The sequence below is a fragment of the Falco rusticolus genome, chromosome 2, assembly GCF_015220075.1.
Source record: "Falco rusticolus isolate bFalRus1 chromosome 2, bFalRus1.pri, whole genome shotgun sequence".
Classification (NCBI taxonomy): domain Eukaryota; kingdom Metazoa; phylum Chordata; class Aves; order Falconiformes; family Falconidae; genus Falco; species Falco rusticolus.
The window spans coordinates 77,912,141-77,928,463 of NC_051188.1; the positions used below are offsets into that span (position 1 = coordinate 77,912,141).

Genomic DNA, 16,323 nt, shown 5'->3' on the forward strand with positions numbered 1-16,323 from the left:
CTCATTTATTTATTCACTTGTTCATTCATTCGTTCGTTCAGCGAGCACAGGGCTTCCTCTTCTTACTCACTTTTCACAAGTTACTTCTTAAAAATACCCCACTGCTCCCCAGGGGCCACTCGACGTCAGACTGCAGCTGCCAGCACACCACTGGCAGCCTCCCCAGTGAGCCCAGTGATGGAGGCAGCCAGCTTTGCTGGTGCCCCCACGAGCCCCCGGCTGCCTCCTTCAGCTCCGTGGACACCCGCTGCTCCCTGTGTCTGCCCCCCCGCAGCCCTGCGGGGGCTCAGGGAAGCAGGCAGGCATCCCCCACTCGCTTCCACTGGTGCCAGGGACACCCAGCCGCTGCTGCTCACCTGGCAGTGGCATAAACGGCCACACAGGAGATGGTACACGATGATATTTGGTGTGATATGAGTCTGCTAGGATCCCTCGGTGCTGTCTGTCCGTCTGTCCTAACAGCTGAAAAACCTTCAGACAATGGAAAAAAAAAGATCCTTGACAGCACTTTTATTAAAGCAGCTCTGGCTCCTACGTCATGTTAACTTGTCTAAGGACGCGCTGTGACCAGAAGCCACAAAAACACAACCACAAAAAAAAAAAAAAAAAGAAGTTTGAAAAAATAGGTTCGGAACTATTTTCTCCTTATTTCTCCTGTCCTTGTCTCACAGAGACAAGAACAAAGAAGTTGCTGAACACCCAGCCCCTCCGAGCCAGTTCAGCTCTTCTTGCCACTCAAAACAGGCTATAAAACACATTTGTCTCTGCTGAGACATCCACAGCCGCCTTCATCCTGGTTTCTGAAAACACCTTGTGTTCTTAAGGATCCCCTTCATATGCTTCCACCAAGGAGGCACAATGAGTACACTTCCAGGACCACTTTCTCCTGGGTGTACCAATCCCCTGAGATGCTTTCTGTAGATGCGCAAGAGGTGAGAGTGAGCCCTCCCTGGTTTTCCAAAACTTCACCCACTTGCAGATATTGGGAAGAACAATTCAACAACTGTGCGACTGACTCACCCGTTTCTCACAGTTTGGGTTTGCTAACAGTAAGTGCAACTGGTACATCCTTATACCCAAGGACAGAGGCCCCCTGAGACACTTTCCTTCCCATGCCCTTGTTCATCTTCATGTTAATTGCTGTTGGTTAGGCCATCAGGGGAAGGAGACACCTGAATTGTGCTTTACTCCAGTGTGCAGAATATGGGAGACACAAACGCAGAGTGCTGCCTGCTGTGCCTCAGACCAGACCCTTTCCTGCGAGAGCTGCTCCTTCAGCTCTGTGGAGCCATCCCTCATCGCCACCACGGCAGGGACCCAGCTCAGCAGAGCATTTGGATTGTGCTTATATCAAACAGCAGCCAGGGGAGATGTGGGGACATAGAGACACCCCAGGGGAGCAATGAACCACGGGGTAACCGTGAAGACTGTGTAAAAACAGAGGGACACAATCAGGGGAAAATTAAGACACACCATCTCATCTGAGGGACTGTAGGGAAAGGTGGTGCATACAGCCCAAGTGCTGGCCAACGAAGGCTGACACTGAGCTGCTGATCCTGCTCTTTCCATTAGACCTTCTTCTGGCTTGAAACGTCCTGGCCAGAAAATCCAACTGCTATGGCTGGCTGTCCCCCTCTCTCCTCCGTTCTGTCTGCACCCTGTCATTTTAATGGACTTCTGGTCTCTCTCTCTATCCTGCATATAAATTTCCCTGTTCCCCAGACAGCTACATTCTGCCACAGCTTTGCATGGCCTCCGCTAACAGCCCCTGGCTGCCAGGCTAGTCACTCCGAAGTTCTCACCACACCTGGAAAAGCAACAACCAGAAGTCCTGAACTCAGGCCACCTCTGGAGGTGCCAACACCCCCGCCAAGCCCAGAAGGACAGCACCCATGGGGGGAAAAGCTGGTGCTGAAAATTACCTTTTGCCACTTCAACTCAGAGTTCATTCTTTGTGCCCACCACGAAATTCACTTTCCAGGTGCAGAATTTGCCTGTGTAGTGCGAGGACAGCGGTTATGTCCTCAAGCACCGAGATGCATTCTGCTGCAGGGCAGGGCCCCGAGAAGGTTTGCTCGTTAGTTTTCTACTGCTACTCAAAGTGCACCTTACACATGCAGAAGGCACTAAACAAGCTGTAAGCATTTGCCAGGTTCTACTGTGATGCCATTTGCACATGCATTTTGCTCTGCATCTAAATATAAGTTAAATATCAAATATATCGCAGATATATTAGAAAAAGGAAAACATACCTAGAGTAAACGTGACCTTGAGTGCCCAGTCCTAGGTCATTTGGTCAAACACAAAGTTCTTACTGAGTTCACCAATACTGAAGGAAATTCAAGCAGGAAGACAGCAACAATAATTTCAACTATTGGCTTTCTGTTTCTCTAGGTTGTGAGTCACTGCAAACCCGACACTTTGCAGCAAGAAAAAAATAACAAAGCAATTCTATAAGTCAGCCTAATATGCCTTATCATAACAGGTATGCACAAGCATGCTTAGGTGTATGCTTGTGTGCAGGCTGGAGGCCGGCTGTCTGAATTTGTGCATTATTTTTAGTGTGAGTTAAAATGCTGTCATTGAACAGCAGGTTATTTTTTTCCCCAAAATGAGACCTCTGGCAAAAGCATATGAATGCAGTAGGCCCTATTTCATTTTTTTTCTATTTTAAAAATATTTTCTGCAGGCTCTGCAGATTCATTTTGGCCACAATTAGAAGTAGTACACTTGTGCTAACAGCAGTGTTGCTCAAAAGCATAATCTGTAAAATCAAAAATCCAATGTGAACAAAACTGTTGGCAAAAACATCGTTCTGTATTATAAGCAAAACCAAAATGTAGCTCCTTTTTCACATGCTTCCAGATAGAAAAACTTCAACTTCATGGATGTGAGCTGTAAACCACGATTTCATTTCACGGAGAAAACGTGCCGGCAGGGACCCAGAGCTGAATTTACAGCAGAGAGCAAACGCTGGGGTTCACTTAGCCGTGGGGTTCCCCGACGTGGGGCTCCATCGCATTAAATATTGCCACTTGGAGAGATGCGGGGGTTTAAAGCAAAGCAGCGAGTGCCACAGCACTTAAACTCATACGATGTGGCAACACTGCCCTCCTGCTTCCTGGTGGCTCCTGCCCTTTCCTATGTTCAGCACAGCTGGGGAGAGCTGCTGGGGCAGGGGTGCGGGGGGATCACTTTGCGCTTCCTTCAGCCCATTCCCATCTCCTTGCGCAGGCAGCAAAGGAGCAGCAAAATCTCACTGGGGAAAAGAGGATAATAAAAGCCCGAAACGTCAATTTCATAGTTTTCTCAGGGGGAATACATGCAGCTGTTAAGAACAGTCTCAGAATCCGCTGTTCGATTTCTGGGTTCAGCTTCAGGCTTTGTAAATCAGCTTAATGCTTTATGACTGAATTAACAACAAACAATAAAACTATAATTAATTCATCTTAGAACTGAAAATGGTTTATATCTCTTCTTTCCGTTAGGTTAAACACAATGGAAAAGGTTAAAAAAATGGGGGAAATAGATTGCTGGATTGGATTAGACTAATCCTGCTCTTTCTGCGTTCAGTGTTTGGGGGATGGCAGGGAGGGAAAGACGCAATACTCTAACCCTGGCCAGATCAACATTTTAAAAATTAATTAAAATGCAATTAAAAATATGAATCCTTATGACCTGTTCCTATCTGCTCCCATTGAACCAGCTGTCCTCCACAGGTCAACAAAGCAAATATCCTACTGAGGAAAGCGAGAGACAGAAGCGAGGATGTGTCCCGCTTCCCGTGCCGTCCCAGGACAGGCCCTGCAGCAGGTACAGCCACTAACGTGGCTCCAGGACACGGGTGAAGCCTGAGCACATCAACTGGACAACTCAGAGGGTTACCTTAAGCTTACAATGAAGTTAACTACTGTAAAGTAAAAAGATGATGGAAGCCATACCTTTTATTCTGCATAACACTTTACGTGAGCCTCTGCATTTCTTCCTTCCAGAAAGAAAAACAAGCTGGGATGTGCAAATAAACCAAGAAAACTGGAGCGAAGGAAGGAGCAGCTTGAAGGCAATTGTGAAAAACAAATAACAGCGGTAATGAGGAAGGAACAGAAAATGCTTCACAAAGAGAGGATGTGGGCCATGATTTAGAAATGATCGGGAAGACTCAAAAGGTGCAGGAAAAAAAGGTTGAAAAGGTTTATTGAACCTAGGAGGTGAACAAGACTGAGTAACAAAACGAACAGAAGAGAATTTACAGAGAAAAAAAAATCCCCCTGTTTCCAAGTTCCTGTAGATCAGGCCCTGGGTACTACTGCTGACAAACCTGAACCCCTGACGTTCACATGTCCCAAACTCCCCTGGACTTCTGTCCTCCTTTGGGCATGCAGATCTGGCTTTGCCTTCCCCTCCGTTGTCACATAAACGTTCACACTTAAAAGGTAAAGGTTTACCTGGTAAAAATTGTCTGCGTGCTGTATGCCTTAGGTAGGATGCTTCTGCTTCCAAAGGATAAAAAAACACAACCAATTAGAAAAAGCAGATACAGGCACTAGTCTTGCCTACTTCTTCACCCCAAAGCCCTGACGGTTTTTTGATTTGAACCCAAAACATCACCAGTTTGTGGATCCCCAACTATCCACTCAAACACTCCCTCCCATATCTCCTTTACCCTCGCTTGTCATTGACCTGACCAAAGCTTTCTCAGCTATGAGCACGCTCAGGAATGAACACAGCCACGCTCTCCACCGGTGCAGGCCCAGCCCCCACCCTGTGCATACTCCCCCAGGAGCGGCGTACAGGCGTCACCGGCAACTCACACCCCTGTGCCAGCCTCCCCTCTCCCGACGGGACAGCTGCACGTGCAGCACCATGTTTTCCTTCCAGAAAGCCTGGGCAAGAGGAGCAGGGTCTGGGAGTTTTGCTTGTGCATTGCTTCCTCCATGCTTGCTGGCGTTTTGCATCATCTAACACCACAGCTGAACCGTCCAACAGCCATTTTCACTCGAACATTACTACTCACTTAATTAGCATTGATCTGCACATTTGCCTCATGCTGGCTATCACCTTCTAGGCTTTCCATACGTGGTGAGTTTTCCTGACATGTGGCATTGCTTTGATGCCTGGGAGCTTGACTTTGTTCTGCACTCGAAGGTCACGCAGAGTGCTTTTTCAAAGCATCCTTCAAGCCAGCTCCCTGACAATGACAAATCTTGGTTTATTGCCTTTCCTAAGGCCTCACAGTGTTTCCTAACAGACATCCTAGTGGTATTCTCAAATCCATCGCTCTTGAAGCCAGATGTAAAGTAACCACGGAAAGCTGTATACAGCCATCAAACCATATGAACGGTTTTCTAACTACTAGCAACCCACTGAACATTAAACATTGGATTAACATTCTACAGCTCTGCTGGTGCTTCCTGCACTCTGGCAGCGAGCTCTCCCCACGCCGTGGTACGCTCGCGGAATGGGCCACAGCTCTCTTTCAGGAAAAATCCCAAAATGGAAGGCTCCGCTTACACCATGCCAGACTCGCAACATGCAGCCAAAGGGGAATGGAGCAAGGCAACAGGACCACAGGCTGGGAGATGAGACTGCTGCTCCTTGTCAGCCTCCGTGAAATTGGTCTGCAACTTCACTCACACGGCTGGCCCAGGGAAAAATGTGTGCTCGAGTTGCTACCAACCAAATCCTAACCTCTCATATTAATTTTGGTTCACTCTTCTTGCATGCCCCTAAGCGAGAACTGCGATTCCTTCGGGATCGAGACCGGTTTTCCTGTGTATGAGGTGAGAGCCTGCCTTATGCTTGCTTGGCTTTTTCCTCCTACACACCATGTGAGCACTTCTCCGAGCAGGAACAATTAGCTCTGAGAGCTCGTTCCTGGTGTCTGTGCTCCAGAGATGCAAGCACGAGTCCCAACACCGCCTCGTACCTCCCGCCTGCTTTGAAGCAAGTGGTTTCCTCAACTCTGCATCCCTCATCGCCTGCCGCTGGGTCAGGCACCTTGCACAGGACCAAACCTGCCTCTGGCGCGAGGTGCCGCAAGGCTGCAGGCGCTAACCTGGCCCTTTCACATCCAGTTCCCGCCTCCGTAAAGCGCGGGCGGGTGAGCTGCTGCGAGCGCAGGTGGCCACGACACAGGTCAGGCGCCGCAGTCGTCACCTGCCAACTACTAGCACAGATCAGGGTGAAATAAAGACTCAGCTCAAACTCCTGGGGAGAAGCTTGATCCCAGGGGATGCCAGGCAACTCTGCTGGAGGAACTACTGTTGCCCGTGCACACGTGTTCCTCCTGACGTGCTATTTTATGTCCAGACGCAGGCTGCACCACTTTTAGAGGCAGGAGACTGATGGACTACAGCACACAGCCCAGAACATGCCAACAGACTCCTGACAGGGGTAATCACCGCGTTTAAAACACCATTTAAAGAAAGGTAACCTGTCAAATTTGCTTATGTTGTAAGGCTCGGCCCCAGAGGACTCCAGCCTATTTCCAACACATCAAACTAATTGTAGTTTACATTCGTTTCACTCTCTATTAGGAGTGCTCCACTTTCCAGGAAAACGACACTGACCTGCAGCACCTGGCCGGCCACGGCTTTCTGCACGAAGCCTGGGCACCTCCCGCCGCCGAACAGGGCTTGGGGCAGCAGCCAGCGGGAAACAGGCCGCACGGCTGCAGCACGGCGCCCACCGCACCGCTACACCGAAAATAGCTTCAGCTTCCTCCGCCACGCGCAGTCTGGAAATAAAACATATGGAGTTAGCACGGCCGCTGATCGGATTTTGATTGTTCTGAAACGCTGCCAAGTTTAAAGTGGAGAGTGCGGCCTGAAAGGAAATACAGTAGACACTAGACAATTTATTTGTTTCTGAGCGGGGACCTGGCTGACGGGCTGCTTCGAAGGTGGCTAACAAGAGCAGCATGTTCCCATATGGGAACCATATGGTGAAATCGGCCAGGATCTAAAAACACGGCACAATGTATGTTATCACGGCAACAGAAAAAGCAGAGCGCTGTAAAACCAGTGCCAATCACAACAGCAAACCGCTGATGGATGGCGCTGATAAATAACTGAAATAGTTGACATACCAGCAGGATTTTGATAAAATGCTGTAGGAGCTGGAGAGGGAAAACATGCACGAGGGATGCGCTTGGGAAGGCGGCAGGGTGAGGGCCGGCATCGCTGCTCTGATGCACTTGCAGAGCTCTCCCGCTTCAGCCCGGCAGCTCAGCCCGGCAGCTCCCCCCGCACAACCCTGCCCCGACACCCGGGAAAAGCGGGGAAAATCCCAACGGCCGCCACCTCGCCCGTGGGACCTGCGGCCGTTCCGCCTCCCGAGAGCAGCCGCGTAAAACCGCCGCCAGCGCAAACGCTGCCGCTGAAGGAAAGCGGTGTGGAGCCCCGGGGTGCCCTGGCCGTGCGCGGGGCTGGGGGGCGGCCGGGACCCCCGGCACGCGGGGACACCGGGGACCCTCGCGGGGCACCCGCTGCAGCGGCGCCCGCCCGGCGCCCCCCGCCCCTGCCTGCGGCCGGGCCACAGCGCCCCCTGGCGGCCGCGCCGCGCAGCCCCGGCGCCGGGTTGGAGGGGTGGGGGGGCGCCTTCGGGGAGGTGGAACAAAATAGCACGGGAACGACGTCAAAAGGTTTCCCTGGATTTTGGACGAATTTATTCATCGTCTTGACAGAAGAGGGCGGAGAAATGAACCCTCTCCCCCGCGTTTGTGACATTTGACCTTGAACATTTTCATACCTTTAGTTTTTTGGGTTTTTTTTTTGTTTTTTGTTTTTTACAAAAAAAACCCAAAAACTAAGGCCAAATTTGTTCGGACTTAAAAAAAAAACAAAATTAAAAAAAACACACTCAAAATGAATACTTAATCTCCAAACAAATGAAACTTTCCAGTCAACTAAAACCCACCTTTATCTTTTTCTTTTCATTTTGCTGAGAAAGCAGATTTTTGTCGTGGTTTTATAGACCTAAACCAGTCACTTTTCCAAGGCTATTTTGCTTCAGTCAGTGAAGGAGGAAAAACAGAAACAGAAATGCCATTTCAACTCCTAGGGCAAAAAGAGAAGGAAATAATTGAAGGCACCAAAGCACGGTCCATCCAGCAGCCCAACAGCCACCAAGGCTGCGTTTTGGGCTGCTCTTCGGCTGCTGGGGTGGTTCCAGGACAGAAGCACCTCGTGCAAAAGCAGTATCCAGAGAGCAAAAGCCCATGACTACATATAAGATATGCTACTACGGTCTTTCAGGAATAAGACCCCCTGTTTTCTCATCTCATAAGCTACTAACTGATTTTTCGTTTCTTAATTTTACAATATTTTTTTTAAATATATAGGGAACAGATTTTTTTAAAAAAATTCTTTGTCTATGGAAAAGGCATTGGCTTTTCTGCATTAATTCTTCAAGATTTACAGCTTACCTTTTTGCCAGTGACAGTTCAGGAACTGGTTCACCAGTTCTATGTATTTCTACATGTTCATGTCTTCAGTAATATTAAGACCAAAGCAGTGATTCTGTGTTTATTAAATTCATGTATGATTTACGCACAAGGAAGACAGTTCCAAAGCCCACAGAAATCAACAGTATTTATGCTGACTCTGAGAAAAACCCTCTTGGGTTTGGGGTTTGTTTTTTTTACATTTTTTACAGTTTTACATTACTCAGAATTCTAATTTTTTTTCCCCTGCTGTTGTTAATCCTCTATCCTTTTTGGTGTAAATTAAAGTCAAATTAACCTACAAAATGGAAGGAAAAAAAAAACCATAGGAAATTTCCTAATAAAAAAAAATAAAATAAAAAAAAAAGTTAAAAATGTGTGTTCCATTACAGCTCTGACTAGCCCCAAACACTCTATTCATACTTCCTGGAAGATCCTTGTAGGAAGCCTCCTGCGTGCTCCTGCCCTGCGTGCCTGCCTGCTGCTGACACCGGGGCTGGCGCTGCCTGAAATACCCAGTCCCTGACACCACCGCCCCAGCCCTAGACGCGCTGCTGGTGAACTTCGGGCCACGACCTTCTGGTCCAGGGCTGGCTGGATACAGGTGCCTGTGAGCATCCTGCTCAGAGGGTTTGAGCACGAGCGCCAAACCCAAAATTCGAGAAACATCAAAGGTAGAGGAGGTAAGAGATATGTCCAGAGATAGCCAAACATGCCACGCACCCACCAGAGATGGAGCATCTCCTGAACCCTGACGGAACTGGGCAGAACCAGGCAGATCTCAGTCAGGACAGGAGTTGATTGAATCACCCAGTTTCCTTTTTTGTCCTTTGATTTTAAATGAATAATAGTACTGCTCATTTACTGGCCTTGTCTGCGTGCCGTTTCCTTGGACCTTTGCTTTTGTGGTTTTTGGGGTGGTTTTTTTGCTTTTTTCATCTTTTTTGTAAATCAGTCTTTGGGTTTGTTAGCTAGCTCTGGAGCTCAGGGGAGTGGGTTATGCACAGCAGGGACTTGAAGATCATCAGTTGCATACACACTCAGATAAATCATGCCATTATAGCTCCCATTTATCAAGTCCTAACTGGCATCTTTAATGCTAAGCTATATAGCCAAGAAATCAAAGCAGAGATCTCAGTTGTTGCCTGTGATTATCTACCTGGTTAAAAAAAACACCAGCCTTCAAAAGAAAAATAACACTTATTTAATGCAAAAGGTCAGAAACCATAAGTGTCCAAAGGCCTTTCAATATAATCTCAGCAACTTTAAATTAATGTTTACATGTCAAAAGCCTGCAAGCGATTATGTAAGTCTATATATACACAAGTATGTTTACCGTCACTACAATCTGGAAAAAGAAAAAGGTTTTCCCATGAGTTTTAGTTTATTTCAGGATAAAGCAGAGGTTATTACATATTTCGACATCACCTCATGCACCATGAAGCTACAGGACGATGCATTTTTATTGTAATAATGAAAAGAGTTTTGCACTGATTTGTGATAAAAGAAGAAATGTCTACCCCATCCCTGTCTCCAGCTGCAAATTTTTTGCCTGATCCGTTCTCCTCCAGAAACAGAAAGGTCACATCCAGGTTAAAACCACACCTGCTGCAGGAGAAGCCAGCCAGACGTATCTTTATGACCTCCAGCAGCAGAGGCACTCACACTTTCCACTCCCTAAACCAGATTTTCAGTGACAGCCCCTAAACACACCAGTCAGCACAGGTCACGGACTGATACTCCCATTTCCTTTGTGAACTCAGAAACACAGCAAAACTCCTAGTTATCATTAGTCAACAGCTTTGAGTATTCCACTCTGTTCTTTAAGCAAAACAGATAAACTCTGGCCCAAGGCTGAGCACCTGCCTTCTCCTTCCTCACCCTGGATTAGCTCCTCGAGGCTGAAGCAGGTGAGACAACCCAGTTAGACCTGTGCATGCTCTGCTCTTCTGGATGTTAAGGCCAAACTGTCTCTGGACAAAGAGGCAAACTGAAGCCCCTACAACGAGTCATCTTGAAAACTTGGTCCTTTTTCCTGAAACCCTGTTAGGGTCTCAAGCTGACAGCCACAACACCATTTCTGTGACTGTAACGCATTTTTCTGCTGCAGGAAACACTAGTAACAGCCAGCAATAGGGCAGGGATGGCACTGCCCAGCTCCCCGCTCAGAGGTGATGCCCACCGCATGCTCCTCCAGCTCTGCATCACTGGGGACATCAAAGGAGCTGAAGCTGGTCAAAGCGAGGCACCAGCCAGCACCCCATCAGCCCATGGCAGATGATGAGGGAAAGAGGAGATGCTCTGAGAAAGCCTGCAGCAACACCCCCCTGCGTTTGCCCTCCCAGCTGCTGGCAATCCAGCATTTGCTCTCTGCATTTAACAGCCCTCCGTCAACATTTTCTATCCAGAATTTGCACTTACTGACATTGCTGCCAGCACAAATAAACTCAGCAGCACCAGGGGAAAGGCCAAGAGTCTTCCTACAGAGTAACATAGCCCAGAGGTTGCCCCACACCTGATGCTGGAAAACATCTGAAATGCAAAGATGGGAGGGAGGAGGATGCCAGCACAGAGTGGGCAAGGTGGGAGGTGGGCAAGAGAGACAACTGGAGAAGGGAAAATGGAAGAGGGGGACAAGCATATAAAAACTGAAGAAGCCAGAGGTGATGTTTCCTACAGAGAAAGAGCCAGTAGTTGAGGGAGTGGGTAGGGGCTTGCCCTCCTTTTATTGCTGTGTTAGACACATTTACTGATTTTCCTCAAGTCCTATAGCTCCTGGAAACATGTGACTCTGGCACAACGTATCTTTCATCCCAAAGAAAAAAAGCAAAAGTCCAGCCCTCGTAGTTACAGAGTAAACTCAAAACCTCAGGAGGCAAATAAAAACACCCCCAAATACATGCATTTTTTCAAAGGGTAATGGTTTCTGGAGCCAATTCAGAATTTGCACACTTTGAGCTAGCTACATCAACGCAGATATTTATACACATGCATTTCCTTGTCAATGACATCTTCATCTTTAAAAGCAACACTTCACTTTGCTACTAACGAGAATTGTTACCCAGTCACATCAGACTAGAACATTTGCCTCTTGCCAGTAAGTTTTTAATTTCTGGTTCTCAAGTTCTGACCAAAAGGGTAATTTTTCAATCACCAGAGAATGGGTTTGACACTTAGGATTTAGTGCCTCATAATTACATCTTTAAGGTCAGAGAGCTGAAGTGTCCTAAAAAAAAATTAATAAAAACGAAAGCTGGGCTAGAAAAATAACAGCTGAGAGAACTGCTGAAACAAAACAGAAAGAAAGTCTTTTTATCTTTTAAGCACTCAAATAATTTTGTCCAACTGCAGTAATGACTGAAACTTTTTTCCATCTCATTTTGAGCACACCTTTAAAACAAACCACAACAATGGATGAAACTTCCTGCATCCACTTCCTGCTATGAACCATTCTCATTCTTTGAAATAAATATGTTTTGGGTTATTTTTGTAAGGGTAATGTTTAATAACTGTCCCCCAGCGTGTAAATGTGTGGAATACACCAAAGATTTAACATCTGCTACAAATAATTTTACAGAGGATCTCAAGTTCTCTATTTTAAGATTATTAGGATATTGTACAGGTGGTCAAATTATTAAAATATGGTTTAAATTCAACACTCATGCACTTTCATAACATGAATTGGATTTTAAAGTCTGGAAGCCACATGTCAACACCAGAAAACACAAGGCTGGCTTGCTGGAAGTTCAAACATTAAAGGCCACTTTCAAAACATTACAGACTTGCTAGGCAGCACCACAGCTGTGGCAGCAGGCTGCTCTGCAGAAACACTTAGCAGCACCCCCGAGGTAGAGGTGATGCAAACAGTTAAGGCAAAATACTCAGGCGGGTGGCCATTTCTATGAGCATTACAGCATTACTTTCTCTACCCCATATTGATTAAGCCAGAACCTTGACCCACTGATCTTAATTTTAACATCTAATCTGAAGTGCACGCTGCAAGTGCAACGCACGGTGAAAGGTGATGCATACAAAACCAAACAACTACTGATGCTGTCTTTGTTCATGAAGTACCGTGAAAGCTACACTAAGGAAAGCTGAATAAATGCAGTATTAAAGAGCCCTACTTACTGAGCATGACTCGGTATTTATTCCTATTTTGAGTTGCTTCTTGATGAATGAACGGAAGCCTCTTGCCTGATGCACTGATGCAGCACAGGTCTCTGGGGACAGCTGGGGAGTTTGGGTCCCAGCTGGAAGGAAGTACATGATTCACACCAGCATGTGGAACATGAAAACCCACTTCTGCAGCTTGTGGTTTTACTGGGCTGCTCTAAAGACCGCAGAAAGTGGTTTGCTGCGCAGGAACTCTTGCGCCTTCTTTGGTGGAAGCACTAGCTATACTGCTGCAAGGCAGAAGAGGTGCCATACTTGATTCCATCTGTCCCACAGTGTAGAGGTGGGTGCCATTACCTCAAGAAGCACCTACAGTGCCACCTGAGCTCCTTGGGCCTGAGATCTCAGCTAGCACATCTGCTGTTTTACTTTCCAAGAGCCAGTGTGTGTTCTCCTGCTTCCAGGCGATCCCTGTGAAGGCAAGATCCACAGCTGGGAAAAGGAACAGCACATGTGAAGAAGAGCTGGGATGATACTCGGTGAAGGGGGAGCCTCATGCTGTGGCTCACCTGCTGTGCAAGCCACCCCATTCACGAACATTTTGTTTGCCAACACACATAATTTAGAGCACATTCAGGGTAACCACACCAAGTATGGCACTCTTACTGCTTTAAGCAGAATAACATGACACACAGCTGAGCCTGAATCAGAGCAGTGTCACCATCTCAGAACTGAGCCAATACAAAATTTGATCTTCAGCACTGATATGGTGAAATATTTCCATCCAGATGTTTTTAAAGACATGAACTGAAAAAGTTAGCAAGACCCCTAAAATTCACGAGCCTTAGAAAGCAGCATCACCACAAATTAGCACTACAGTACAAACCAGCCTGCAGCTTTGATTATCTGACCCCTCCATCACCTCTATACTGGGATGCTCAGAAAAGCAAATCATATGATTGTTGTCCAGTAGGACACAAAGCAGAGCATTCACAGTTAAAGCCAACAAAATCTTCACTGAAAATTAAGCTAGAAAAACCTGCACCATGCAGAATTTCTTTGCTTGCCGGACAGAGTGTCAGCTGGGAACTGTGGGGATTCATACTTTGTTTTTACTCATAAGGTGTCTGCAAAACACCTTGCAAGAGAAAGAGTTCATAAAGACAGAAAATGTGCTTGCCACAACACCTAGGTATAAGTCTTTTTATAAAATCCCCACAGATTTACTTTTAGTTTTAAAAACTTGCTAGATTTTAGTAGCTGTTAAAAGTAAATATTCCTCACATGCACTCTCATGCAGTTCATAGAGAAGTGGAACACAAAAAAATCTATAAGGGCAGGTGCTAAATCACCTTTTCTGCTGAATCCACCATTGCAGAGCATCTCCTCACATATGGCACTACAAGGTTATCCCAAATGTGCTTGCTTCCTGCCACTTGGAGAAAAAAAAAAACAAAACCAACAACCTGACAGAGCTACGTTGGGTACTCTTAATTCTGGTTTCAGGTTGAATAGTTTTGTACCAGCACTTTCTAAGTAACCAACAAAAGAACTGCGTGTTTCTGACAGCATCCACAGGGTTTCTTGCAAGTGTCCTCCAGGGTTTAAGGGTGGAAATAGCCAGGCACAGTATTTTGTACTTGCTCACTGTGCTTATTCTGCACAAAAAAATGTATTTTTCAATCCAATTTGGAAGCCAGCTAAGTGGAGCAGCACAAAGGCATTCTTTGTGACCTACAAGAATGTTACTCAGGCCAGCAGGGAATAGCTAACCCACCTCACAACCTACTTTTATTTCACATCAACTGTCTCAAACCCTAGTTTTATAGGATGGTGTCTGCTAAGGTTTTCTCTACTGTACTCTCACCTTTCTATACTGGATGCCTCTGTTCTCATATAATCTTTCAACTACAACCATTCTACCTGCAGTTTTTTTGTGGTTTTTTTCTTCTTAAGTGAGAAAAAGAACATTCATCTGTTCAGTAATCAAACTGCTGCCTTTAGTGATTGTGACTCTGTTATGTTCATTCCCCCTTTTGTTAATTCCCTATGAAGCAGCAGATTGGCTTTAAAGTCTATAGAGCTGATTGAAGAAAGATGGTTTTCATTTCAGTAGACCATGAAAAGGGATCCAAGTCCAAATCAGACGTAACAGAAGAACTCAAATATATAGTGGTTTTAGTGTATGAAAGCACACAGTAATCCTCTGATTAAAACACAGGGGAAGAACCCATGGCCTTTTCCATAAATGCTTGTGTTAAGAAACTGCCCTCTGAAGGTACATCACCATTGTTACAAAACATTTTCTACTTTAAAGCAATTACCCAGGTAATTATATAACATCCAGGTAAGTACGTAACATCCCATACAAAGAACATTTAAACATTTAGTCATACAACTATTTGGAAAAAAACTCCTCGAGACTATAGCCTGCCATTTAACCTTTGAATTTCTTCCACATACATACTGTTCACGGTCTATGGTGCGCTTCTCTCACTGAAGACATCTCAGGACACCTTGCTATGAAAGCAAAACAAGTGCTTTGCATTTTGATCCCTGCTGGTTAATGGCTTCCCACAGTATTTATTGTATGGCGTTCTCAAGTACTTTTGCTCATCAACGATTCTAGGACATCTACCAACAGCATCTCAGTGTTTCCTATAAATTAAGAAGGGTTTACCTCAAAGCTCTCATCTCACCCAGCTAGACAGAGGTGCCCATTTAATGTTGGCTGCTGTTACAAGCAGCAGCTGCCAAAACTTCTAGTCTAAAACATTTAAAGGGAAAAAAATGCAGATCTCATTGCACTGAAAAAATCATTAATCTCTCCTACTTCCATTTCATTCTTAGCTCATTTAGATTTTTCAATGTTTTAGACAGAAAGAAAACAACATTAAAAAAATCAGAATGAACATCTGAACTGGAACAAAATGCCTGCCTTTTAAAAAAATCTTTTTCATTACCTGCAACATTTCAAAGTTTCATTGTACCAACTCTGTTTCTGCTTTCAACATCCTGATCCAGCTTTGCTCTTACAATTCATCTCGTGAATGCCCGACACATCAACAAGTCAGGCTGCAGGTACCTCAGCTTCTTGTTCACCCACCAAATACACAGCTACCAGCCGCATGCCAAATTGTCATTTACAGGGTTTGCTTAGCACTCCTAAGAAACTCTTGCCTGAAGTTGAGGCAGAAACAAACTCCTCCTTTATGGGCCATTAGAGTACTCACCTCAGTCACCCAACTCTCCAACACGGAGGAGAAAGGAAACAGCCATCTCACCATCCTGAGCTTCTCCCGCTCCACGTCCTCGTCACTGAGCCCTGCCCTTCAGCAGGGTAGCTTTGGCCAGGAAAAAGCGCCTGATCTTGTAACGAAAGGTGTAACTGAACTTTTGGCATTGGGTGGGGAGCAACCAAAAGTTTGCAGGGCCAACTTCCAGTATTTTCCTGAATTTTGCCCACTTGACTTCCTAAATGCTTTAATAGTGTTTTTGGCATAGAAATTGTAAAACTACATGTCGTGAGGTTCTTTGTCTGAGGCTGCGGCAATAAAGGGGTCTGCAGGATGGAGCCCAAGATATTTGCTGCCAGTATGAGAAGGCTGGAGTCTAAGGAAGACCTAAATTGTTTGCTAGAGCCATGCAGTAAGATGAGACCTTCACACAGGATCAGGAAAGAGAGGTGCATCATGCACTGGCATCAAGGATGGTCTGATGAAAGAATAAAGCTCTTTTCTACCTTATCTGTCACGCAGTGGGAA

General features: G+C 46.0%; 1 long non-coding RNA gene across 1 annotated transcript; it reads right to left on the minus strand.

Annotated features, from left to right (window-relative positions):
• Positions 1-394: 394 nt before the first annotated feature.
• On the minus strand, positions 395-15,837 carry LOC119143880. Its single transcript, XR_005102860.1, has 3 exons — positions 15,793-15,837; positions 6,570-6,736; positions 395-471 (listed from the first exon to the last, which is right to left on the minus strand). It is a non-coding gene; the product is annotated as an uncharacterized LOC119143880 (long non-coding RNA).
• Positions 15,838-16,323: the final 486 nt, after the last annotated feature.